Source organism: Mesocricetus auratus, unplaced genomic scaffold (assembly GCF_017639785.1).
Source record: "Mesocricetus auratus isolate SY011 unplaced genomic scaffold, BCM_Maur_2.0 Super-Scaffold_100004, whole genome shotgun sequence".
Lineage (NCBI taxonomy): Eukaryota > Metazoa > Chordata > Mammalia > Rodentia > Cricetidae > Mesocricetus > Mesocricetus auratus.
In genome coordinates this window covers 6279740-6305960 of record NW_024429189.1, presented here as the reverse complement: position 1 = coordinate 6305960, position 26221 = coordinate 6279740, and the positions used below count along the sequence as shown (strand labels likewise).

At 51.9% G+C, this 26221-nt stretch overlaps 1 protein-coding gene across 1 annotated transcript in view; it reads right to left on the bottom strand.

Annotated features, from left to right (window-relative positions):
* Positions 1 to 25280, bottom strand: part of Nacc2 (NACC family member 2) — a 63614-nt gene extending 38334 nt beyond the window's left edge. The window contains exon 1 of the mRNA XM_040745223.1: positions 25163 to 25280. The gene's annotated coding sequence lies outside the window, so the exon portion shown is untranslated. The remainder of the gene's footprint in view (positions 1 to 25162) is intronic.
* Positions 25281 to 26221: the final 941 nt, after the last annotated feature.

The window sequence follows — 26221 nt, the reverse complement described above, 5'->3', positions numbered from 1 at the left end:
ATGAAAGTCTGTTTTAACTGAACAACCCAATGTTTGCCTGGAAGCTTTTCTCTTTCCTTTTTTCCCCAGAATGAAAAGGGAGGCAAGTCGATTTAAAAGTTGGCTTGTGAAATTTTCTCCCCTTGATGCTCTTTTTCATTATTTTTTATTATACTTTTTTAGAAAAGAGCTTGCTTCACATGTCAATCCCAGCTCCCTCTCCCTCCCCTCCTCCTGCACCTCCCACCATCTCCCCTAGCCCTTGATGGCTCTTTGCTGGTCCTTACAGAGAGGACAAAAACAAAGTGCGTGCGTGCGTGCGTGCGTGCGTGCGTGTGTGTGTGTGTGTGGTGGCCTGAGCTGCGACTGCCCAGCAAAAGTTGTCCATGGAGCACAGGCTGTGCTTCTTCCCCTCATGATGGTCGGTCTTGTATGACAGCTCTGGGCCTTGTGGGTTAGTAGAGCCCAGTGGAATCATGTCCACAGAAACAGCACAAGCAGGTAACACCTTCTAACGTCCACAGCACACCTAGCAACCAATGTCCGTTTGGTCTATGTCCTTTTGTTGTTGTTTTGAGACAGAGTTTCTCTGTAAAACAGTCCTGGCTCAGCCAGGTGTTGGTGGCGAACACCTTTAATCCTATCACTCACTCGGGAGGCAGAGGCAGGAGGATCTCTTTGAGTTCAAGGCCAGCCTGGTCTACTGAGAGAGTTCCAGGACAGGCTCCAATACAATACAGAGAAACCCTGTCTCGAAAAACCAAAAAAAAAAAAAAAGTTTAAAAACAGTCCTAGCTGCACTGGAACTCACTCTGTAGACCAGGCTGGCCTTGAACTCACGGAGATCCTCCTGCCTCTGCCTCCCGAGCACTGGGATTAAAGGCTAACTGACCCGCTAACCCGTGCTCTTCTAAACCAGCAGTTCGCAACCTGTACATGGCAACCCCTTTGGGGTCACATAGCAGATTTCCTGCGTGTCAGATATTCACATTATGATTCACAACAGTGGCAAAAGCACAGATATGAAGTAGCCACGAGAAAGACTCTATGGTTGGGGGCCACTACAGCATGAGGAACTGTATTAAAGGGTCGTGGCATCAGGAAGACTGAGAACACCGCTGTAATATGCACTAAGGCTTTCTCACATGATAGAGGCTGGGGCAAACAAAACACCACTTGTCTTGAAGAATAGGTAAGTCATCCAGAGATGGGGGTGCGGTGCACCAGGAGTGCCCCCACACAAGCCCAACACCGTTCCTGTTGTATCTGACCCCTGGCTTCCCAGTCCTGCAGACCGACTGCAAAACTCTCATGAACCACAGGCTGGTTCCAGGAGGTTTCCAAAGAATGAAGCAGTGTTTTGAAAAGCGCCGACAATCTTCCCTGCTCGTATTTGTAATTTAAATAACGTAGGCTTGAAGAGTGTCTCCCTCGGGCATAGTTTAATAACTTAAAAAGCCAGTGCCAGCTCGGCGTGCACCTGCCCTCTCGGCCCTCCCTGAGAAGCAGCCTCCCTGCTCCTGGCCCACCAGGGGCACTCCACAGCCGACAGCAGGGGCAGCTGTCACTGCTCACCCCTTTCACTTGCCGGCCTGCCGGAGGTCCCACGGTAGCCTGTAACCTTGACCCTCGCCACCAGGGCACCTGGGGAGGGCCACCTGGATCTTGGGAGCTGTGAGGGAGCTGGGCAGGGGGTGGCATAGATGCATGCTGGGCCGTGGGTCACCCAATCAGTACAGACAGCCACTTCCCGCACACCCCATTTTTAATATTCATAGATCTCCTCATCTGCATATCATGCCATAAATAGTCAGAGGAGGTAAGACACAAAGATCCCCTGCATCTCTAATTATGCTTAAAAAGCTAATGTAAATCAGAGACACACAGAAGCACTAAATCAGCTGAGAGGACACAGCCCAGGAGTCCCTACCTCCACACCCAAGGTAGCTGCTAGTGGCAGAGGACCCAAACATGACCTTGGGGGAGTCAACCTCACCTGGGTGTGTCCCCAGAATAGGACCACAGGCATCCCTCCCATTTCCTCCCCAATCATCTGGCCCAACACAATTCCTACCCACAACAGATGCATCTTGACAAATCTAAAAGGAGTAGAGAGGGGTGGCCTGAAGATATCAGGCTTGAGAGCCAGATTCAAGTGTCCTCTGACCTTATTTGTCATTGGTCTGCTGGAACCTGGTAGACACTGGATAAGACACATCTCAGGTCTTTCAGCAAAGCGCCAGGGGTCAGTCAGTAGTCCCAGCCACCAACCCAATCAGACAGAACTGATTCTCAGCCAGCATGGTGGGCCTCTATGCAGGGGGTCTAATGTGTGCAGGGGGTCCAGTGTGTGTATGTGTGTGGGCGCGCATGCCTGTGTGCATACACACACACACACACATACACACACACACACTTTTCACACTTCCCCAGACCGACTTAAGGCCCTCAGTCAAGACTCAACCTGACTTCCTCCCAGGAATGGGATCTGCACACTTCCCCTCTAGGAGTATACTGGGAAGGCCAACTTCGAGGACCTGCTGGAGGCACAGACCCAAAAGACACAAGGGTTACCCCGCTCTCTGTTGGTGAAATGACTGCCGCCCGCATCTGCCCTGGCAGTAGGCCCAGAACTATTTTTAAGCCCATTTACTAGAAATCCCACAAATTAAAGGAAATATGGATAATGCAGCAGGAATCCTGGGGGGGCAAATTAAGGCTGTACAGAGCTGTGTTCATGTTCCACAACGGAGTCTTAACTGGGAAACCCGTCTGCTATGCTCGTGCATAGCACCCACTGAGTCCCATAGGAGGGCTGGGTACTTGCACTGGGCTCAAGGACTACAGAAAACATCCAAGCGCCCAGGCTGCTGCTGTACACCGGGCCATAAAAGGTAATCGCTGATATGAAAAACGTAAGTGCCCAGTTCACAGGAGTTCCCAGACAGAGAATTCTAACAGCAAACAGCAGCAGCAGCAGCAGCAGCCACTCTTTCCGGAAGTGAGGTGTCTCTCTCGACTCTAAGAGTCAAGTCCCAAGACTCACCACCTGTCCACCCCTGTTAATGAGGTTCAGGAACCCCCCCAGTCACATCCTACTCCAGTAAACAACAAAAGCCCTTTGGAAAGGCTGTGGATGATGCTCTCACTGGCCACTCCATGTGGCTCTCACAAGCTGGAGGGTCAAGCTGTCATCTCCAGACTTTTCAGACAGTGAGGTTCAGAAAGCTGACTGCCTAACATGAGCAGGTCGGGAGATGATACCAGGGATGGCCCAGGCTACCAGGACAAACATCTACTAAGTTGTGAAAAGACCTGGAGTGTGCTGTCCCAAGCTGGGTGTAGTGGCGCATGCCTTTAATCCCAGCATTGTCGGTGAGTTCCAGGCAACCTGGTCTACACAGTGAGTTCCAGGAAAGCCTGGGTTATGTACCAAACAAGCAAAAACAAGAATTGGACCCAAACCTGACCGCCTCCAGAGATAGGCACCAAGGCTGGATACCTGCAAGGGACCTGTTCTGCCACCAAATGTTCAGTGCTACCAGGTCTAAAAGGTGCAAATTAGGGCAAGACATAAAGGACACCATGGGGGGCTGGAGAGATGGCCCAGTAGTTAAGAGCGCTGGCTGCTCTTCCAGAGGACCTGGGTTCAGTTCCCAGCACCCATAAGGCAGCTCACAACTGTCTGTAACTCCAGTTCTAGGGAGTCTGGCACCATCACACAGACCGTGCCTACAGGCAAAACACCAATGCATATAAATAAGGAAGGGAGGGAGGGAGGGAGGGAGGACAACACAGACATTATACCCTCACCTACACAACAGATAGACTAGCCAGCCCTTCGCACTCATTGTAGCCATACGGGGTACTTTCCGGCTTGAGGTAGAGAGGCAAGCTCATACTCTCCTAGACGAGAGAAGGGGAGGAAGGGACAGGCCTGGGGTGGTGGGTGTTGATCACAGGGGCCACACCACACCTGCATCCTATCCTGGGTCCAGGCAATCTCCTCTGGGGATGAGCCTGCTGGGCTGACGACACGCAAGAACGCAACAAAGGAACCATGTGACACCAATTCCAGGTGTTAACAGACTAAGAAAAACTATCAAAAACACTGGGGCTCACCAGGCCCTACACACCCATGCTCTCAGGATCACCAGGAGGGACAAGCAAGATTACCAATCCAAAGCAAACCTAGGCTACTTAGTGAGACCCTGGGGACAAAAGTGAGTGGAGGCCCATCCAGGGCTGGGCCTTCTCCAGGGAATCTCTGGCTTGCTGAGTACTTCTGCACAGCCACCCACCCCGCCCCCACAGAGCCCCAGACTCTACTGCCGAACCTGCAGCTACCTCAGACCCTAACTTAAAAAGCATGGCTTTCTCCTTCCCCTCATTCCTTCGGCAGCTGCCAAGATTATAGCTTACCTGCTTCTGTTGTTTTTCTCTCAAATAAAATTGTCCTCAAGCTTCCTTTTTAGACCATTTTAATTTTTACTTTTTGTTTTTAGAGACAGGGTTTCTCTGTGTAGTCCTGGCTGTCTTGGAACTCACTCTGTAGACCAGGCAGGCCTCAAATTCAGAGATTCTCCTGCCTCTGCCTCCTGAAAGCTGTGATTAAAAGTATATGCCATGACCACCCAGCTTTTAAAATTCTTTTATTATCAAGACTAAGAATTTCAAAAAGGTCTGATGGTACACACCTTTACTCCTAGCACTGGGAGGCAGAGGCAGGTAGGGGTCATAGTTCAAGGTCATTCTCAGCTACAAGAGGCCAGCATATGCTGTAGGAGACTACCTCCAAACAAGACAGACAGACAGAGCTGGGCCCTCACTGGCTCACAGATCGAACAAACTTTTTAAATATCTACTATCATATGCCTGGGTGTGGTAGTGCACGCCTTTAATCCCAGCACTTGGGAAACAGAAGTAGCTGAGCCGGAGGTCAGTCTGGTCTACACAGTTAGCACCGTGAGTTCCAGGCCAGCTAGATATGTACAGTGAGACCCTGTCTCAGAACAAACACATATTCCTACTCTATAGTAATTTAGATTGTGTGGTACTGATAAAAACAGGTGTAGATCAATTCAATAGAAGAGTCTTTAAAGGACTTCATATGTGCATAGCCGACTGATTTAATTAAGATGCCAAGACCTTTCAAGGGAGGAAGAACTTTCTCTTCAAATTGTGGCTCTGGAACACGGGGATAAGCACACATGTGAGGATGAAGGCAGATGTTACCTCACAGCACAGACAAACATGAACTCAATGCATCAGAGGTTTAAGTAAGGGCTGGGGAAGCCAGGCTGTGGTGGCACACGCCTTTAATCCCAGCACTCGGGAGGCAGAGGCAGGCGGATCTCTGTGAGTTCGAGACCAACCTGGTCTACAAGAGCTAGTTCCAGGACAGCCTCCAAAGCCACAGAGAAACCCTGTCTCAAAAGATCAAAAAGGCCCGGGGAGACGGCTAAAGTACTTGCTGCACAAGCATGAGGATATGTGTGGGTCATGAAAAGCCAGGTCACTGTGGCACGCTGCCTGCAACCCAGCCCTTGGAGGCATGGAGACAGGCAGATCCCAGGGGCTTTCTGGCCAGTCAGTCTAGCCAAACAGAGCCCTAGGTTCAGTAAGAGACTCTGTCTCAAAAAGTGTATGATAGAGAGAGACTGGGGAAGACACTAGATATAGAACTCTAGCTGCCACACACACACACACACACACACACACACACACACACACACACACACCCCTGTATACACACATATGGACACACTACTCATCCAGCCACCCCTAAACACACATTAGGAAGAAATTTGTTAAGAAATACCTGCTAGTAATATTTATGAGGTGACTTATACCTAGAATATATAAAATATGCAAAGCATCTAAAGAAATTTTCCCCCAAAGGAGAGGCACAAATGTCCAATGTGCACATAAAACTCAGTATTGTTAGCCAGCAAGTGAAGTGAAAACCACAGTGAGGAGCTACAGAGATATCTGGGGGTAGAATGTGTGTCTAACATTTGACCAGGTCCCTGGCTTCCATGCCCAGCACCAAAAAGCAAAAAAAGAAGCAGGGGATAGCCAGTGGTGGGAACATGGTGGGGTGGGAAACTCCGCAACCACTTGGGAAAACAAGCTGCAAAGTCTTCCAAGAGTTAGACTGTATCTAACCTAGACATTCCACCTCGGGGAGTGTAGGCAAGAGAAAACACATTATGTACACAATAGTTTGCAAAGCACAGACTCCTAGAAGCATTGGTTACAACAGCCAAGAGGTGGAAACTGTCCAAGTATCTATCAACCAATGAAAGTTAAAACGAAATTTGGAAAATCAGATGGTAGAAGATGATTTACAATAAAGGGAAAGGAGTCTCACACCATGTCACGAATGACTCTTAAATGTCAGTAAGTGAGAAAAGCCAGTCACTCGAGACCACGCTGTCTGTCTGTACAAAATGTCTAGAACAGGTAACTGATAGACAGGGGAGATTAGAGGTTGTCCAGGGCTGGGGCTGGGGCCAGGGCTGGGGCATGCCTGCTAAAGAGTTTGGTTGTTTTTGGTTTTTCCAGACAGGGTTTCTCTGTGTTAACATCTCTGGCTGTCCCAGAACTTGCTTTGTAGACCTGACTGGCCTTGAACTCACAAAGATCCAACTCCTTTTGCCTTCCAAGTGGTGTTTGCCACCATGCCCCAGGGCCTGGTTGTTTGCTTTTGAGTGATAAAAATGTTCAGAATTAATTTCCATGAAAGTTACACTCTGATCATACCGTTACTTGGTTCATGAATTATGACCATATGGGCAAACTTTGCAGTACCTGAATAAAGATGTTTCAAGAAGGAAAAAACACTGAGTTTGGTGGCATGTGCCCTAGTGCTGATGCCTGGAAGACAGAGGCAAGCAGATCTATAAGTTTGAGGCCGTCTTGGTTTACACAGCAAGTTCCAGGTCAGCCAGGGCTGCACAGTGAAACCCTGGGGGAGGGGAGTAAAGAAAAGAGAAAAAGATACTGAGAGTTTAAGGTATAAAGATCACAAGTTGAAGGCAAGACTGAGTTACATGGTGAGTTCAAGGCCAATTTGGGCTACAGAGCAAGATCCTGGACTGATAAGGTCGCTAAGAGAGTAAAGGCGTTTTCCAACAAGTCTGACGACCTGTGCTTCATCCGAGACCCAAAGGCAAAAGAGAGACCGACTCCCACAGGTTGCCCTCTAACCTCCATAAGAGTACCGTGGCGCCTGGTGGTGGCGGCGTGGGGGCAGTGGGGGCGCACACTTTTAATCCCAATCAGGAGGCAGAGGCAGGAAGATCTCTGTGAGTTCCAGGCCAGCCTGGTCTACAGAGGGAGTTCCAGACAGCCTCCAAAACAATACAGAGAAACCCTGTCTCGAAAAAACCAGAGTACAAACATATATAAATAAATGGCGCGGCTGTTAAGAGTATGCATTGCTCTTACAGAGGAGTCAGTTTCTAGCACCACACGGAGCTGCTCACAACTGCTTATAACTTCAGTTCCATGGGATCTGATGCCCCTGGCCTCCATGGCACCTCATAGGCACATAATTAAAATTTTTAAAATCTTCAACAATAATAATATAAGCAGGTTAAAAAGAAATGGATAGGAAAAGATAAATCATGTGCACACAATCAAAAGAAGGCAGAGGCTACCTCATAATTAAAACAAATGAAGCAAATGGTAATACACACTGGAGGAGGCCCTAGGGTCTGCCTACAAAGAATACTCAGCTATGCTCTATGTGGATACCAGACAGCAGGGCTTCTAAGCAGGAAGTGGCAGAGCCAAAGGTCTCCAACCCTCTTACAACCAATACAAAAACTGAACAGAAAATCAGCAACAACAGAGAACTAACACCACCAACTATGGGGATGTAATCCACACCAGCAGACTACACCACCCAGCAGCAGCTTAGGGACTTCACTGTCCCAGAGCCTTTGGAGCACTCCACAGGAGAGGGAGCATCTCAAACCCAAAATGCAAGAAACTTGGGGCTTGAAACTGAGCTGGGGCTGCAGCGTACTGGCAGAGCCTTACACGGTGTTGTAAGAGTCTGGGATCAACGGGAGCATGCTGGCTCACCCCTGGAATTCCAGCACTTGGAAGGTGAAAGTAGGAAGGTCAGGAGCTCAAGGTCAAATCAGGATATGTAGCAATTTTGAGACCAGTCTGGCTACATAAAATTTTGCCTCAAAATAATAATAGTTGTAGTAGTGATAGCTGGGCAGTGGTGACACACACCTTTAAGCCCAGCTCTCACAAAGCAGGCAGGTCTCTGTGAGTTCGAGGCCAGCCTGGTCTACTATCTACTCATTTTCTTTTCCAAACAGGGTTTCCCTTGAGTAAACAATCCCAGCTGTCCTGGGGCTTAGTGGGGAAACTGAGTTCAGTCCCTGAAACCCATGTGAAGGCAGAAGATGAGCGCTATACAAAGCTGTCCTCTGACCTCCACATCCTGCGCACCATCTCCAAAGAAATACACACAATGATAAATAGTTTTAAGTTATAAATAAAATCAAAAATGTTAAATAGTGAAAAGGAAGAGTCCCTCTTGAATACAGACACCAAAATGTCTTTCACAAACATTAACAAATAGAAGTCAGTAATATTTGCACACTCACACCCGAACACTCTCTCTCTCTCTCTCTCACACACACACACACACACACACACTTTGTAATTTTTTTCTTGAGACAGGATACTTGGTATATAGACCAGTATGGCCCAAAACTTACAGAAATCTGTCTTCCTCTTGAGTTCTGGGATTATAGACTTGCACCACTCATACTTTTTCATTCTAATGTTAGGATTGAACCCAGAATCTCATCCTGGTTCCCCTCCTTGGCAACAGAAAGAAAACGGCGGTGGTGGGAGGTAGGTGCCAGGCATACACTGAAGCACCCACCTCCATGGCCAAGAGCAGCCCCATCTTGCGATACGTCCTGTGCCCAGCCCTGTTACCCTACAGTCCTGAGACTGCAGAATTCCAAACGCCGGGCTCTCCAAACCACACACCCAGAGCCTGTGGAGGGGACAGCACCAGTGGGCAGCAGAGCCTGGATGACTCTATTCCATCCAGGTGATGTAAAGGCCAAAGCGCCTTAACAACTTAGAAATGCACATGCTAGATGCAGCATTCCTATATCTTTAAGGGAAACTGATAGGACCCCGGGTAAAGGGCTCCTGGACTAGAGGGAGCTGAAGTTGCCAGAGTGCAAGATATTCAAGACTCGTGGGACGGGTGGGAACTTAGCTACTTTTTAATGGATGTACTAAGACACCATTTCCAAGGCAACTTATAAAACTAAGTGTTTAATCTGGGGGCCCGTGGTTTCAGGGCGCGAGTCCAACGCCATCACGGAAGGAAGCATGGTAGTTGTCAGGCAGGCACGGAACGGGAGCCGTGCCTGAGAGCTTACACGCTCCATAAATAGACAGAGGGGACTAAGTACGATTAGCATGGGCTTTCTGAAACCTCAAGGCCCACCCCTGGTGACACATCTCCTCCAACAAGACCATACCTCCTGCTTCTTCCTGAACAGCTCTACCACCCGGGGGCCAACCAGTCATTCACATATATGAACCTATGGAGGCCATTCTCATTCAAACCACACTGAGTCAGGCCCTGCGGGGCAAACATACAAGGCAAGACCTCGGCTTGAGCAGGCCGAGTCAAGTGGCCCTCAGGAGGCACTAGCATAGTGAGTGGGCTGGCAGGTAAGGGCCAGCTGTCTCAGAGGTCACCTCATGGCCCCAGCCAGGACCATCTGTAGACAGGAGACTAGTCCCTCACCTCGTCCAGGGAACCCTACAAGCAGCCAGGAAGCTACGGGAGAGGCTCGGGCACCTGTCCCCTGAGAGCTGCCATCCACGTCACTGTCACAAGCGCAACGCAGCCGCTGCACCTCTCAGATTCTCTAACGGTTCCCATGGGAGCACTGAAGGTAAATATGTTAATTTGACTTCAATCATGACTTAAAAAAAAAAAAGCACACACTATATTCGTTTAAGGCATAGATCCTAAAACCACTCAGACATGTGTGCGCTGCATCTACTCAGCAAGTGGAAGTCTGTGCTCCTGTTTTGGGGCCAGAAGGCAGGATGTTCCCCCAAAGCGGGCAATGAGGCCTCTTAGGTGGACGAGGAGATCAGGGGGAAGCAGGGTGCCTACCCAGAGTGCCACGGCATGGCAGGACAAGGCAGGATTCTTACTTGGTCTGGCTGGCCTGAGCAGTGGGTGCCATCTTTGGGTCTAAGCAAGGTACTTTCTCTAAGCACAAGGCTCAACCGCTCAACATACTGTGCCATCTGGGAGCCATCCAGGCCAAGCTAACAACCCAGGGTTCCTGGAAGTCCTCTGTGCAGGGACTGAGGGACACTCAGACACCCAGCTCTCAACTGGATGACGGGGACACTGTCACAGTACACTCTAAAGGCAGGGCTCGTGGTCAGCCCTCCTTACTTCCAGCTGAGGGGACCCTATGGTCCAGTAGACAGGACATGGAGGTGCAGATCCACTCAGGGGGGAATAGAAAAGCCACCCAGCCCTCAGGGTAGGAAGGTGGGGCCAGGCCTGAAGGCAACTGGAGCTGGGGGCCCTCTATCTCCTTCTATTGGTCTCAGGAGCCCCAATCCCAGCCCATGCTAGATGATGAAGTGTTCACTGAAGTCTGGAAATGGCTGCACCAACAAAGAAGGGTGGGTCTGAGGCCCCGGCTGCCTAAGAACAGGAAGTTTCTAAAATCTGGATGCTTATAAAATCCAGGGAAGACTCTAAAACTCAGAAAAATCCCTAAAATTCACACTGTGAACAGCCAGCCCCATGTGTCCCCATTTTTTAAATAATGTCCTGCAAGCTACTCAGTGTAGTCAGCTGTGGAGAAGGGAGTCCTGCTAGACAGCTACAAACACCCAATCCCAAACTGGGAGGACCCTCTGAATCCTCCCCGATGTCATTGTACCACCTGCCCCAGCTGGAGGTCCACAGTAACTAGACTTCAAGACATCTGCAGAACCCTAAGAAAACACCAGGACACAGGTCCCAGCTCCTCTGTGACAGCTCTGCCATCTGACCACAGGGTCACCCACCTCTCATGTCCTCCTCTATGAGATGGGAAAAGGGGTCACACCCCTCCCCAAAGATACTCCATCCTGAAGTACCAAGCACCTAACCCTAAAGCAGAACCAATGCCCTAGTACTCCCCACAGTGTGCGGACAGGACTCAAGTAAGTCCCCCTACCCCAGTGTAAACTGAGTGGAGCGCCTTGGGCCCCCAAGCCCAGATGGTAGCTCTACCCATCTGCTTGGCTTCCTTGAGCCAGTGGCTTGGCCTCTGGAGGCTAAGGTTTACCTGTGTCCTCCCTGCAAGGGAGGGGCGGGTGTGGGTATGCACTGCTGTGCCTAGGAGGGTTGTGGGCCACAGCACTGGGCCAGCCGAGTCCTACCAAACACAAGGGAAAGAGCCAGATCTCACTGGCCCTCTGCCAGCATCTCTCCCCAGATCATTCCTGTGGCCCCTGAATCCCTGCTGGGCACAAGCGACACCTTCCCAACGCAGCACCATCAAGCCACTCCACAGCCACACAACTCCCAGGGCTCGCTTTCTTCTCCCCTCAAGAAAAACCAGACATTGTCTCATGTAAGCAACTAAGTTAAAAATATTTTATTCACTTCCCATCACACACAGCCTACCTCAAACCAAGATTACCTACTGTCCTTCTCAGGCCCAACTAATTACAGAGCTCAAGGGAACACGCAGGTGTCTCACGGCTGTTCCGCCAGAGCAGACATATGCTAAGGACACAATATGACCAATTTTCTGAGTAGGACTGAGAACTTTGAAAGAGCTTTTCTGACTCTGTGATGGTTCTCAATTCCAGAAACATTACTACATCTGGGCTGAAGGCCAACACCCCCCCCCAGTACCACCTCAAGTGGCCAAGAATAAAGGGCTGGAGGGGGGCAGGGACCACTGAGAGCTGCTCTTGAAGGGTCAGGATTGGATTTCTGTTGTTGGGTTTTGTGTGGTGGTGGCACACGCCTTAAATCCCAGCACTCGGGAGGCAGAGGCAGGCAGATCTCTGTGAGTTTGAGACCATCACTGTCTCGGGGGAAAAAAAGGCAGGGTCTCATTCTGCAGCCCCAGCTGACCTGGAACTCACTCTGTATCCCAGGCTGGCCTGGAACTCTTGACAAACTTCCTGACTTAGCCTCTCAAATGCTAGGATTATAGGCATGAACTACCATGTCCCATTTCATTTATTTAAATTGTGTTTTCTGAGATAAGTCTCAATATATTACCCTGGCTGGTCTCAAACCCCTAGACCCAAGCAATCCCCTGCCTCAGTCTCCCAAGCAGCTGGTACAACAGGTGCGCAACACTTAGCCTGTTTTGCTAAAAATTCAGGGTCAACTGGGCATGGTGGCACACACACTTAATCCCAGCACCCAGGAGGAAGAGACAGGCGAACCTCTGAGTTCATGGCCAGCCTGGTCTACAGAGTGAGTTCCAGGACAGCTAGAGTAACATAGAGAAACCCTGTCTCAAAAACAAAAAATTAGGTCTAGGATAAACCCTAACCCAGAGGGCGGTGCAGTGAGTAGGACCCTGGGGAAGACCCCGAGTCATAAGGTAGAACTTCAAGAGTGGGTCTGCCACGGCTGAAGAAATGGCACAGCAGTTAAGAACACGGTCTCTAACTCCAGTTCCAGGGGTTCTGATGCCTTCTTTGGCATCACTGGGCACTGCATTCATGTAGCGCCCAAGCATGTGTGGACACACAATCAAACACAAAAAGCTTGGATTCCCACCCCAGTGTGTGAGCTCCCAATCTCAGTCAGGTTAGCTATGGGAGGGGGGGTCACAATGCAGCCTGAGGTACAGGCCCACTCATCCTTCTACTTCCCATGTGAGCTAGCGGTAGCATTAGCGTCCCGTCCCGTCCCGTCCCCCCCCACCCGCGTCATCCCCCAACCCCCGGCAACTCAGAAGCTATGAAGAGCAGGTACCAGTGCCAAGCCTTGGACTTCCCAGCCTCCAGACCTGTGAACCCAAGTGAGCCTCCATTCTTCGTAACCACCCAGTCTCGGGTACCCTGTTACAGCAGCAGAATGACACAAAGACTGAATGACGGTGGGGCCAACACTGGACTGATGTGAGCCTAAGCCAAAGAAGACCAAGGGCTGCTGCTTCTCCTGCAGGCTGACCGGGGCAAGAAAAGCTTTCCCCACAGCCGGAGCAGGAAGAGGGCAACTTTACAAAATCCCAACTATACACTCTAACCTTCAGAAGTGCTAAGTTTCCAGTCCCTAGTCCTTCACAACGGCAGTCCCAACACATGCACTAGCCCGTCCTGACCACACCGCCTGTCACAGCTCTACAGGGACCCTGTTAGTGTCAATCAAAAAGACCCAAGCACTTTGGGGTCAGGAGGGAAACAGGACTTACAGGCTTGCCGCCACAGGAGTAGGGATGCCAGGCTTGGGCACACCCCCTTGCCCCTGCAGCCCCACAATCTAAGGAAGAATGGGGGGACAGACAGCAGGACCGCTCAGTACTGCTCCGAGCTTCTCTACACAGACACACCACCTACCCATAGGCTCCAAGGACCCCAGCGGGGCCCACAGATGAGCACTGCCAGTTAGTTGGTAGAGCTCTGTGAGTTCACGGCCAGCCTATTCTACATATGGAGTTTCGGGTTTGACAGGGCGACCCAGTGGGACTGTGTCTCAAAAAGAAGGAAGGGGAGGGAGGGGGAGGGACCTGCCTCTACAGACACAGTGTTGGTCGGGACATGCCCCTAACGCTCCTCATCACTCTGAGTTCTACAGCTTCTTGCTTCTACCAAAGACTCAAGTACTTCACACACACTCAAGAGCGTGTGTCCGACCCTTCCCCCACTGAGCCCACACATTCCTCAACCAAGGCCAGTCTCAAAGAGACTCTGGCAACAAGCCGAGTGTGGTAACTCATGCCTAAAATCCCAGAACACAGGAGACTGAAGCAGGGGGATTATGATGACTCCAAGGCCAATGCGAGCTGCATGGTGAGTTCTAGGACATTTTGGGCTACAGTGAGAGACTGTCTCAAAACCAGAGAGAGAAAACTCAAACAACATATAGACATGTCCCCAAGTGACTAGGCGCACAGCTCTGAGCATGCCACCATTTCCGGCTGTAGAGGTGACACCAGAGGACACAGTGGTGCATGTATGATGTTCCTGCCCAAGACATAACAAGTATGAGTCAGGGAAACCACAAGCAGACCCAAACTGGGGGCATTCTTCCAACTGGCCTGGCCTCTGGGTCCGGATCACAAGAACACGAGACGAGACAATGGAACATTACGGGTTCTCTGGAACAAATACTCCCTAACCCCATTTACCATGCACACCAGGGTCCTCCAGCCGTCTGCGGGATGTCCATGCAATCAGGCTTTAACAGGTGCTAACTCGGCATTTGCCAGCACCTGCCACAAAGCAGATGAACTTGGAAGATGTTAGCACAGCCACCCACCCACAGAAGAACAATCCAGGCTGGGATCCTCTCATTGGAAAACTCAAAGCTTCCTGAATGCCATTCTGACACTAGGAGCAGAAAGAGCCCAAGAGATGGGTCAGGGTCACACCACAAGGCTTGGTAGCACACACCTGTAATCCTAGGGAGGGGAAGTTCAAGCAGGAGAATCAAGTTGGAGGCCAGCCTGGGCTACATAGTGGGACTGGTTCTTAAAACTAAAACGGGCTGGGCGGTGGTAGTGCACACCTTTAATCCCAGCACTTGGGAGGCAGAGGCAGGCAGATCTCTATGAGTTCGAGGCCAGCCTGGTCTACAAAGCCAGTTCCAGACAGGCACCAAAACAAAACAGAGAAACCCTGTCTCGAAAAACCAAAAAAGAAAAAAGAAAAACAAAACAAAAAACAAACAAAACAAAAACAGGGCTATTGAGATAGCTCAGTGGGAGTTTGTCACCAAGCCTGACCACTGAAGTTTGTGATGCCTGGTAGCCACGTTGTGGGAAGAGGGAACAAATTCTTCTATAAATTGTCCTTTGACCTCCACACTGTATAGAGTATGTTAAAAACAATTAAAACCTGCCGGGTGATGGTGGCCCATGCCTTGAATCCCAGCACTCAGGAGGCAGAGGCAGGCGGATCTCTGTGAGTTTGAGACCAGCCTGGTCTACAAGAGCTAGTTCCAGGACAGCCTCCAAAGCCACAGAGAAACCCTGTCTTGAAAAACCAAAGGAACAATCCTGAATAGGGAAATCTGGCTAATGATCCAGTGCTACTCTGTGTAAAAACTGATTTATTAAAGATAAATATATTATTAAAATATCTGTGGGAAGCTGGGCGGCGGTGGCTTTAATCCCAGCACTTGGCAGGCAAAGGCAGGCGGATCTCTGTGAGCTCTAGGCCAGCCATGTCTACAGAGCTTGTTCTAGGCCAGCCAGGGATACACAAAGAAACCCTGTCTTAAAAAAAAGACACCGTGACCAGCAGGGTGGAATTGAATACCTTTAAAGCCAGCACTCAGGAGACAGAGACAGGTGGCTCCCTGAGTTCAAGGCCAGCCTAGTCTATAGTGAGTTCCAGGACAGCCAGGGCTACACAGAGAAACCCTGTCTCAAAAAATAAAAAAGTAGACAAAATATAGGAAGCAGAGTTCTAGTTACTTCCTAGCCACTGCTACTATTACAGTATAGTCAATAAACTATTCTTCAAAATAAATAGGTAAATAAAAGAAATCCCTCAGATTTTTTTTGGTTTCACGAGACAGGGTTTCTCTGTATTGTTTTGGAGGCTGTCGGTCCAGCCCGGCCTCGAACTCACAGAGATCCGCCTGCCTCTGCCTCCCGAGTGCTGGGATTAAAGGCGTGCGCCACCACCACCCGGCGTAAGAAAATCCCTCAGATTTACTGAAAACAAAATTACCTTCAGGTCACACAAAAATGTAAGATGCAACAAATAACTAGAACATGGTCTCTGTACCAGATGTCTCACTATGAAGAATGTCCCTGAGTGACAGCTAGTGAGTGACTTTTTGCAGCATGCAGGGCTGTGGCATGTGGCCCTTGGCTCTTAAGAGGCTCTGGGGAGAGGTCTTTAAAAAATACATGTAATTCCTAAATTTGATTATCTTCAAGCTTTTCCTCAAACTTCTGAACCATATTCTCACCTGTCAACACTGGCAGCCTGCATGTCAATGGAGGCAGGGGTGCTGAGGGACAAGAATGGAAGCCAGTCTCACTCTGGAAGGGCAGGGGCACCTGACACAACCCTTGGCCTCAGGCTGGAGACCATGTCACCCCATCAGAACCCAAAGGGGATCATGTCTGGGTCATGGGCTACATGTTCTGTCAACCCTCAGAAGCAGTGCACAGAATACAGCTAAGGTCTTAAAAGCAACAAAGGCAATACCAGCCCTCCCAGAGACCCCTACCAGTTGGCAGAGATGAGGCAGAGGGGCATCTCCAACCCCTGAGGTGTCCCAGACAGTGTTGGGGACGGGCAATTCTCAAGGACGTTTTTTGGGGACCTCCCATCTTCCTGCGTCATGAAGAACCTGGTGAATGGTCCAGAGCTAAACCCCAGGGCAGCCTCAGGCTCTATCTTCCACACAGCTGGCCGCGTTAAAAGACCAATCACCTGGGAGCCTGCTGTGTGACAGGAGAGAAGCCAAGGCTGTCACTTGGGACAAGCCCACCCCTTGACACCAATGTCAGACCGGCCTGGCACTCAGGTGCAGCACTGGTGCAGGCAGGGCCAAGTGTGTCTGAACTGCAGTGTGCGGGCTGGCTCAGACCCCAAGAATACCTCGCCCTTTGAGCCTCCCTGCAGCTGCAGCTGGTGTGCACCCTACACTGTCCCTGTGCCAGCTGTGTCACCCCAGGACTTCGCTGTGACCCACGCGCTTCAGTTTCCAGGCCACTTCATGTGACACAGACTCACCGCTAAACTGGGTTACAATAATTAACACAATGCCTGTCTCTCCTATCCCAAAGCTTATGTAAGCCTCGGCCCCGTTTCCCTCCTCCGGCCCCTTCTGCTTTGCTCTTTCCAAACATCTCTAGCTGGACTGCCACTCACACATCCTCTGAGAAGCAGCGGACAGTGTCTGAGGCCCACCCTGCTGGCGAGGACTGCGAGAGCCGCCAAAGCACAAAGGTTTTCTGTCCTGGACCAAAACGTCATATCCCCTCTCCCCAAAACCTCCAACGGGGCCTTATTCACAAACAGGGCATTGACTGGTTAAGGAGCTGAGCTGAGCTCATCTAGAGTCAGAAGGAAGAGGCCGGGACAAGGAGGCAGCAGCTAGAAGGGTGTAGACAAGGTCAAGTATGTCTAGAACCGTTGAGCCATGAGACGCTGAGAGGGGCTGAGGAGGGTCTCGGCACGCACAGTACCTGTATTCCTGCGTTCAGCCTGGACGCCTGCTGTTGTTGTTTTCAACATGTGTTTTGGGCAGGGACAGAAGAGATTGCTCAGTAGCTAAAAGCACCGGCTGCAATTCCAAAGGACCTAGATTCCATTCTCAGCCCCCACACGGCAACTAGCGCTCTGTAACCCCAGTTTTCAACAGTGCCAATGCCCTCTCCTGGCCTTCAGACCCCAGGTGCACACACGGTGCACACACACACATTCAGGCAAAACACCAGCACATATGAAATACTTTTTTAAATTTCCAAGTACTCTTTAGAGACTTATTTAATGTGTGAGTGTTTTGCCTGCATTTATGCATCGGCACATGTATGCAGTGCTCATGGAGGCCAGAAGAGGGCCCTGAACCACCTGGACCTGGACATGGTCGGAGTCGCTGTGTAGATGCTGGGAACCAAATCCATACCCTCTGCAAGAGCAGTCAGTGCTCTTACCTGCTGAGCCATCTAGTCCTGAGTTTCGGCAGTCTTTGGTTTTTGTTTACACCTATTTGCCTTTAGTACTTTTTAGGTCAGTCCAAAGCTATCCTTTAAAACAATGCTCCCGCCAGGTGTCAGTGGCGCACGCCTTTAATCCCAGCACTTGGGAGGCAGAGGCAGGTGGATCTCTGTGAGTTCGAGGCCAGCTTGGTCTACAAGAGCTAGTTCCAGGACAGCCTCCAAAGCCACAGAGAAACCCTGTCTCGAAAAAAAAAAATGCTCCCCCCTGCAGACCACACATGCAAGTACTTCTCAGCAGATACTCTACATCCCAAATCCTACAGCAGCCATAGGTGGGAGGGGTAGGAGCACAAAGAGGTAACTGGCTATGTCATGAAGACAGCTCTTTGGGATACCCTTGGATATGACACAAGGTGATCTTCCCAGAGCTGACTGTGGATCAGCCCTGGCCAGTGACCCTGATAACAAAAGTGGGGTGCTGTATGCTACTCAGAGCTCATTTCACACCGGATCAGGACCCAAGTACAGTGGGGAGTAGGGACCATACCAAGAGGACCCTGCGTATGAAAACCTGGCACTATGGGCAACAGCCTCCGTCTACCCCCTGCCTCTGTAAGAGCACTGCCTGCTACAGCAGAGTATACCTCTCTACAGATGCCAGAAGCTACACCCTGTCCCCTGTCCCCTCACCCCGCACTCGCACCCCCTGCCCTTGGAAAGCTAAGGGCCTCTCCAGAAAGGTCCCTATTTCCTAGACCTTGGCTCTACGTCAGGAGATTTGGGGTACAGCAAGGAGATTTGGTGACACCCATTGGGCTTCAGTTTCACCACACTAGAGGGGGATATTTTGGGGGGAACAACTACTAGGGTTTCACCGGTACCAGGTGAACACTGTTTCTAGGAACCCACAAAACAGGTCTTTCCACTGTTTAGGGTCAGAGACATTGCTCTATGGGGATTTGGTACAGTGGAAGAGAGTGTTTGAAAGAAGTATTATCCTAGCCAGACCACACCACGCCCATCAGGATAAACTGGGCCAGTAGACACAGCAGAACACTTCCTCCTTGTAAGGGTACAGTTGCCATCAGACCCCCAAAGACCAGCACAGCAGTACATACTGGTGCCAGAGCTCACCCTTTCTTGGGTCCTGTGCCCCTGGAAGCAGCCCAAAGCGAGCGTGACAACTGCCTCCCCCTGGTCATGTCCATTCCTAAGGGCTACTGAGTCGCAGAAGCCGAGTGCCCATGTCAAGGCCCAGCCACAGTCACCATCACAGCACCGCCACCCCAGACAGATGCTACTCCACACCACGGCAAGCCTGCCAAGGGGCCTCCAGTTTCCTATCGCTGTAGCAAAGTGGAGTGAAGGGTGTGGGTGGGGCTGCGGCTAGGACTCGGGGACCATGAGGACAGAAGCCTGGGTATACAGGGTGAGGAGAAAGCCACAAGGACAAGGGCCCGAGTTCTAGGGAATCCAGACTGCCCCCCCAACCCGGCCAGGATTCCCAAGCCGCAGGCAATTTGCATAATATTCTTTGCAAGTTAATATCAGACTGATAATGATCTCCCTCACAGCAGAGTGGCTGAGGTGCTGTTACAACACTAAGTAATCATATTTTAAATTATGTTTCCCTTTATAGAAAGGTGTTGCAGAAACACAGACATGAAATCTGTCTGTTGCAGCCCACTGCCAACCACCTGACCAGCCCCGGCACTGCCAGGTGTCCACAGAGCTGTCCCGGGGAGCCAGTCCCAGGGACAGAGAGGGGCTGCTGGCCATGGGCCATGTGAGCACAGGAGCTCATGTATACACAAATATGCATATGTGTACCTGTGCGCACACACATCTAACCTGCCTGCCCAGAAGTCACACACTGCTGTCCTGAACTCTCAGCTGCCCTGGGAAGAAGACCTGGGAATTCCCAGCTTCCCAGAGCCCAAAACCCTAGCCAGAAACATCAGTGTTCCCTTAAACAGTCACAAGCAAACAGGAGTGATGGGATGGAGGAAGGAGGTACTATCATCCCCTACACACCTTGGCTCTCCCCAGGGAGATAAAAATACCCCCCCCATCCCAAACTGGCCCTCGGGCCACATCCTCATCCCTCCCAGCTCTTCCCCTTGCAAAGCCACACCCCAAATGTACATCTTATAGCCAAGCAGGGGATGGGTCCTGAGTCTGCCCCCAGTGAAAGAGCCAAGATTTCCCATTTTCCACTCTCTTCATTTAGGAACCAGGGCTGGCCACTCAACCTCTATTTTCTTAAAAGCTTTTCCCCCCTTTTTTTATTTAAAAAAAATCCAATTATAGCACAAATCTCTCAGCAGGGGTCAGTGTGGAATAAGAATAGCCAAAGTTAATGGACATGACACAGGCAAGATAAATGCCTGAAGGGTTTCAAAAGTTGTATGATGCGGATTTCATTAACATTTTAATTGTAATGTATCTTTTTAATCTTCTCTCACCCTAATGACTTTATATCCCAAAAAAAAGGAAAAAAAAAAACTGCTGACAACAACAAAAAGTATCAATATACAAAATTTAACAAAGGCGCTTAGCTTCGCAATAGTAACTAGATTAAACTAGCAAAAACTGTGTTAACATTGTGATTTTTTTAAAGAGCAGAGTCAAGAGTGGAGAGGGCAGAGGAGGAGAGGGAGGCCAAGGACGCAGGATGAAGCCCCAGGAAAAAGGAGGATGGTCCAGTACTGGGGTGCCCCAGAAGCCATCAACAGGACAGAACAGCAGGCCACCACACACACACACACACACACACACACACACACACACACACACACACACACACAGAGCAACACAGGCCATAGAAGGGAGAGATTCCAGAAACAGGAGCCTTCCTTCATGCCCTGGACAGGGTTGCTGATGAGAAGTTGCCGGCATAACAAGGGCTCGGGATTTCATATTGGAGAGACTGCCTCACCAATAGGACCAGACCCTACTATCCAGTCAGGGACCTCAGCCCACTCTTGACTATGGACATAGTGTTACCTCTGACTTTTAAAAACGGTGGTTTTCAAAGTATTCTTGGCTCTGATTACAGAGGAATTGGGAAATTTTTATTTTCAATCAACAAACATTCCTTGGGTGCTGGCTTTGCTGGACCCAATGTACTCTACCCCAGATCCTCCTGACTGTCAGACTGTCACCCTCCCCACTGGAATGCCAGGGGGCACTGGCCACCCCAGGGCCAGACATCTCAAAGGCGTTACTCCCTGCTCACCCCCAGTGACTATATATGGGCACTTTCAGGCCCCGTAGATCCCGCCCCACACTCCGCCCCACCCAAGCCCTGCCTGCCTCCCAGACACCAGTGAGGGGCGGGTCTGGAGCTAGAGGCCCATCTGTGGCCGGGTGCCCTCCTGGATGCCAGGCTTGATGCAGGGAGGAGGGGCAAGATTCCTAAGAGCCCCAGCCAGCTCTTCCCCGGGGACCTGGAAACAACTCCAGAGAAAAAGGCTTCTTCTCCCTGGGACTGAACCAGCCTCCCCTTAAAGGGCCAGCAACATTCCCACCAAGGGTCTGACCATCCCAATGGCAGCAGGCCAGGCAGAGCCAGCTTGGAGACCTGACATGGGACTCAAACAGAAAGGGCCACACAGCCTGGGGAGGGGGCAAAATCTCCAGTAATCTGACCTCAAGCAGCTTCCCAGAACCCAAGCCCAGCACCACAGACTCCAGCACAGGCAGGGCCCTGGGTCAGAGTCCACTCAAAGGACTCCCAGACTCCTGTCCGGGCAAGGGACAGTACGAGCTCCAAAGTGAGGACACAAGAGAGTCTTCTATGTTCATGGGCCTGTCGCCTGGAAGGACCAGGTACATGGGCCTCTGCTTCTAAAACCCAAACTCCCAACCTCAAAGACAAGCCTAGCCACCTGCAGCAGAGGCAACCCTGGCTCTCGGAAAGTGAGGGCTGCAGGTGATGCCAACAGGAGTGAGAATTTGCTAAGCCAGCAAAAGAGGTTGCCAGGATCCTTGTATTGGAGAACAGGCCAGAGTAGCTAGCTACCTCAGGCCAGATCACATGCTGCTTCTCCAGTAGTGTGGGGCCCAGCCACGGGTAGAGGTGGGGAGGTATAAGGCTGAAAGGAGAAAGAAACCCAGGAGGCAGTGGCAGGGGAGGCTGCGAGCAGGGCTACCCACATCTGAGAAACCAGGTAGAGACTATGCTAGCTAAGCTTCCACACCACCTCGTGATAACTCAGGGCCAAGCTGCTCACACTGCCTAGAGATGAAGTATGAGGTACAGGTAGTCCGGGATAGCCCAGAATCTTCAGGGCAGGAGCTGTGGGGTGAGGAGAGCAGGAAGTCAGTCCTAAACAGGTTCTAGTACCCCTTCATCACCTGACCACACCCAGGCAGAGCAGAGTCTACAGGCTCCCTCACAGGGCCAGAGCAGCTGAAGTCGGTGTCCCAGGAGCTGGTGGTACATGTCCCCTGTATTGAAGAGGTACCCTTGCATCACCACAGGGTTCTACTCGCTTCTCCAAAAGGCCAGGCCTGGAGCAAGGTGTAAGGACATATACCTGTTATCCCAGGTTTTAGGAGGTTGAAGGATCAGGGTTTCAAGGTCATCCTCAGCTACATATTGAGTTCAAGGCCAGCCTGAACTACATAAGATTGTCTCAAAAAAAAAATCAAGGCAAAAACAGGTCTCAGAGTCCAAGCAGGTTTCCTCAGCCCAGAGTGACTCCTAGGGACATAGCCATGGGTACCAGCATCCATCCCCATTCCAAGCAGCCAATACTCTCAGAGCCAGAAGACAGCCTTTGTCATCCCCAGAACCCAGGCCCAGTAGGAGGCCAGCATGGAAGCAGTTATCAAGGCAAGGGTGGGTACCAGCAGGGAAAGCAGAGCACACACACTGGGGGAGGGAGCGCAATATCAAAGTGACATTCCCAAAAACGCTCCTTACAACTGGGGGTTTATGACCCTGTGGCTGATGAGGGCAAGGGGCTAAGGTCTGACAGTGTGGTTCATGGTCACTGGACCCAACAAACAGCACAGCCTCAGCAGCTTGGGAGGTGCTTATCCCACCCCTACACCCAAGCTGACTTCAACCCACCGAAAGCTCTCCAGAGAACTCCCCGGAAGTCACCAGGCTGGAGACGCAGAGCCCACAAGATAGGGGATACGGTGACCTCACAGACTAGGACATGCAGAAAGCAGGTCTGGGGCAGGACACGTGCACTCTAGGACCAAGGATGTCAGAGAGGCAGGGACTCACATCTCATTGAGGCAATCACAACTGTCAGTTTCTGCCCCGTCAGTGCTGGACACCCTATGCCAAGACTAGACAAGACCCTTGAGATCACACTGCTTCCCCACCCCACCCCATCAGGCAGGAAACCACTACACTGATAGGACAATGTAGTTTCAAGAACTAGTCTGAAGAAAGACCTGGTGAGGCTGTCGATGCCATGTGCAAGCCCCTCTCCGGGGAAGAGGCGCTCTGGACAACCCCCCCCCCACACACACACACACTCAATGCCAGCAGTCTGTAATGCAAACTGGTGGTGGACCAGCATCTCCGGAGCAGCCTGGTGCTCCACTCTTGCAGCACAAGCGTTTCTGATAATGTTTCCCAGCACTCTAAATGGCTGCGAGCTCCCGGAACCAGCAGGGTTCAGATGGCAGGGTGCACAGCCTTCACCTAGCACCATCCTGCCACGGACATGACTGCTGAGAAAGGACCCCGGGCCACTGAGAAGTGACAAGTGATACCTTGTTCTACTTGTGCTAATTCCAACCAGCTGGCCCAAAAAACAGGGGACAGCTGCCCCGGGTCTAACCTCTTTTCTTTCCCTCATCTGGGCTCCAGCTGGGGTGCCACCCAATAAGGAAGTGCTACAGAGCATCCTTGAAGGAATGAAGAGTGAAGGACAGTGGTGGACAGAGTGGGTGGCACCATGTGCCTGGATAAGATTGCTGGGGGTTGGCACTAGAATGCTAGCTGTCCATCCCCTACCTGAACAAACCTTGTCTCCTCAACTGTGAAATGAAAAATCACAGTCAACTTTCCCAGGTCATCATGAGGTTTAAAGACCACACAGAGTGTAGAGCCCCACGGGACATCCTGCCCTCATCTTTGGTCAAAATGGAAAACAGACGGGAATAGCAGTCAAGAACTTGCAGGAGGAAGAGGACAGAAAAGAAAACCAGAGGCAGGAGAGCAGGGCCAGAGCGCTGCACCAGGGAGGATTGGGACGCGAATGTGCACATGAATTGCTCAGAAGGTAGGGCTTTACTGGACCAAGATCCCAGGCCAGGCCAGCAAGGATCATGCCCCAGCCCTCTCCACCCCTACATAGGCTCAGCTGCAACACTTCCCAGAGCTACACCTGAAGGCTAGTATAGAGGGCCCCAAAACATCTCCATCCGGAAGCTCCAATGAGAGGGAGCAGGGGACAGTGGGAGTTGCTGGTGAGGTCAGCTCCAGGGAGCAGAATGGGGATGCCCCACAAACCCTAAGGTTCAAACGGCAGTGTATCAGTAGTCAGCAGCGCTGAACGAATCTGCCCAGGAAACGAACCCAGAGAAAGGATGAAGCGATCCCGCAGATTCCCACGACATACATACGCACAGGAGTCCCAGCTTAGGATAAGAAGCCATTGAGACACCCAATCTCACCTCCCCCAGCCCCAAGCACCCCTAAGTTTTCTTGGAGAAGAGTCCGGAGACCTTAACAACTTTGCGGAGATGCAGAAACAGGGACAAGCCAAAAGCCCCCTCCCACCGCCGCGAACCCTAGTATCTCCCAAGGTTGGAGTTGGCACCAGAGAGAAAGGGAGGCAGTGACGACCCCTGCCCACCAACTGGCCCACCTAGCTAGGGAGGGCGGGCGCGGGCTGAGTGTGAGGCGCAGACGCGCTGCCTCTGACCTGGCCGGCCAGGAGGGGTGTGTCCCCTGTGCCCTGGCCAGGGGCCAGTGTCATCAGGGTTTCCCCTCCCGTCCGGGGCGGACCCGGGGTCTCCCGTGGCCAGAGGACCCCGGCGGGAAAGGAAGGCGCAAGCGCTCCGGGAGCCCCAGCTTTGGAGGAGTCGGGGCCGGACTCTGGGTCGGGACACCTCGGCGAGCCGGCCTCCCCGCCCCGGGGCCCACGCGCAGCTCCAGCGCCGCCCGCGCCCCACTCGGCCGCGCCCCGGGCGCGCGGCGGGCACTGCGGCAGGCGGCGGGTGCGCAAGTTGGGCGGCCGCGCCGCGGAGTTTGCGGGAAGTGCGGGCGGGACGACTGGCCCGCGGCGGAAACGGCGCGGCGCGCGCCAAGTTGGCCGTACCTGCGGGCACCCGGCCCGGTCCGGCCTGGGCAGCTGCGGCGCCGCCCGCGGCAGGAAGTGCTCCGGCGTCCCCGAGCTCCGGCGCCCGCGGACTTTCTCCGACCTCGCCCAGCACCGGCGGCCGCACCGCGGCGGGGGCGGGGCGCGGGGGAGGTGCCCGCGGGCTGTTTAAAGGGACAGAGCGCCGACCGCGCGCGCGCGCGCTCTCGTCGCCAGGTGGGCGCGGGAGAGGGAAGCTCAAGGGGGTCTGGTGGGAGATCCCGACACAGAGAGTTGCTGCGCCGGCCCTCCTGACCTCTTAGCGTTCGAGACTGAGCGAGGCATCGGAGGGGCTGGGATTAGCGGCCGGACAGGGGAAGGACCTGGGGTGCCCGGCCCCGGCCCCAACCTCTTAATTTCCTTTGGCCGCGCTCACACCCACCGGCCTAGGACAGGAAATAGCATGACCTAGCAACCTTGGAGCAAGTACCTCTGGACGCTGGCGCCTTCTGCCCACCAACTTACAGCAATCTGGAGGAGGCTCTTGTATTCAAGCCCGGTGGGATCAAGGAGTGTAACAGTCTCCAGTCATTGTCAGCAGGGCTCTCTGTTTGAAATCCAAGGCCATGCTCTCGTGGACAGAGATCTGGTCTTTAAGTCAAGTGTCTAGAAATAAAACCGGGCCACACTCCCGAAGTCCCCTTGTTTGCCCCTCCCAACCTGAGTTCCTTTGTGTGCTCAGGCACCAGTGCCCTTTGAGGGTCACTGCCATCCTACTCGACCTCATGCCCACACAAGGATCCTTTCAGGAAAATAAGACTAGCACCAGGAAAGGGGTCATGGGCAAGGTCACTGGGGGGGAGGGCACTGAGTGAACAAAAGTTGGCCTATCCCTCCTCAAGACCTTGACTGCTGGCTAAGGTCATTGCTAGACACTACCTTTCAGGAGCATTCTGGGCCCTGGCCTCAAGCTTAGTTCTTGCCTTGGTCATAACTAACTGACCTTGGCCTGAAGTTGGCTTCAGTTCTGCTTCTAGAAAACACCTCCCCCCAACCCCCACCCACTAGCTCATTCCCCTG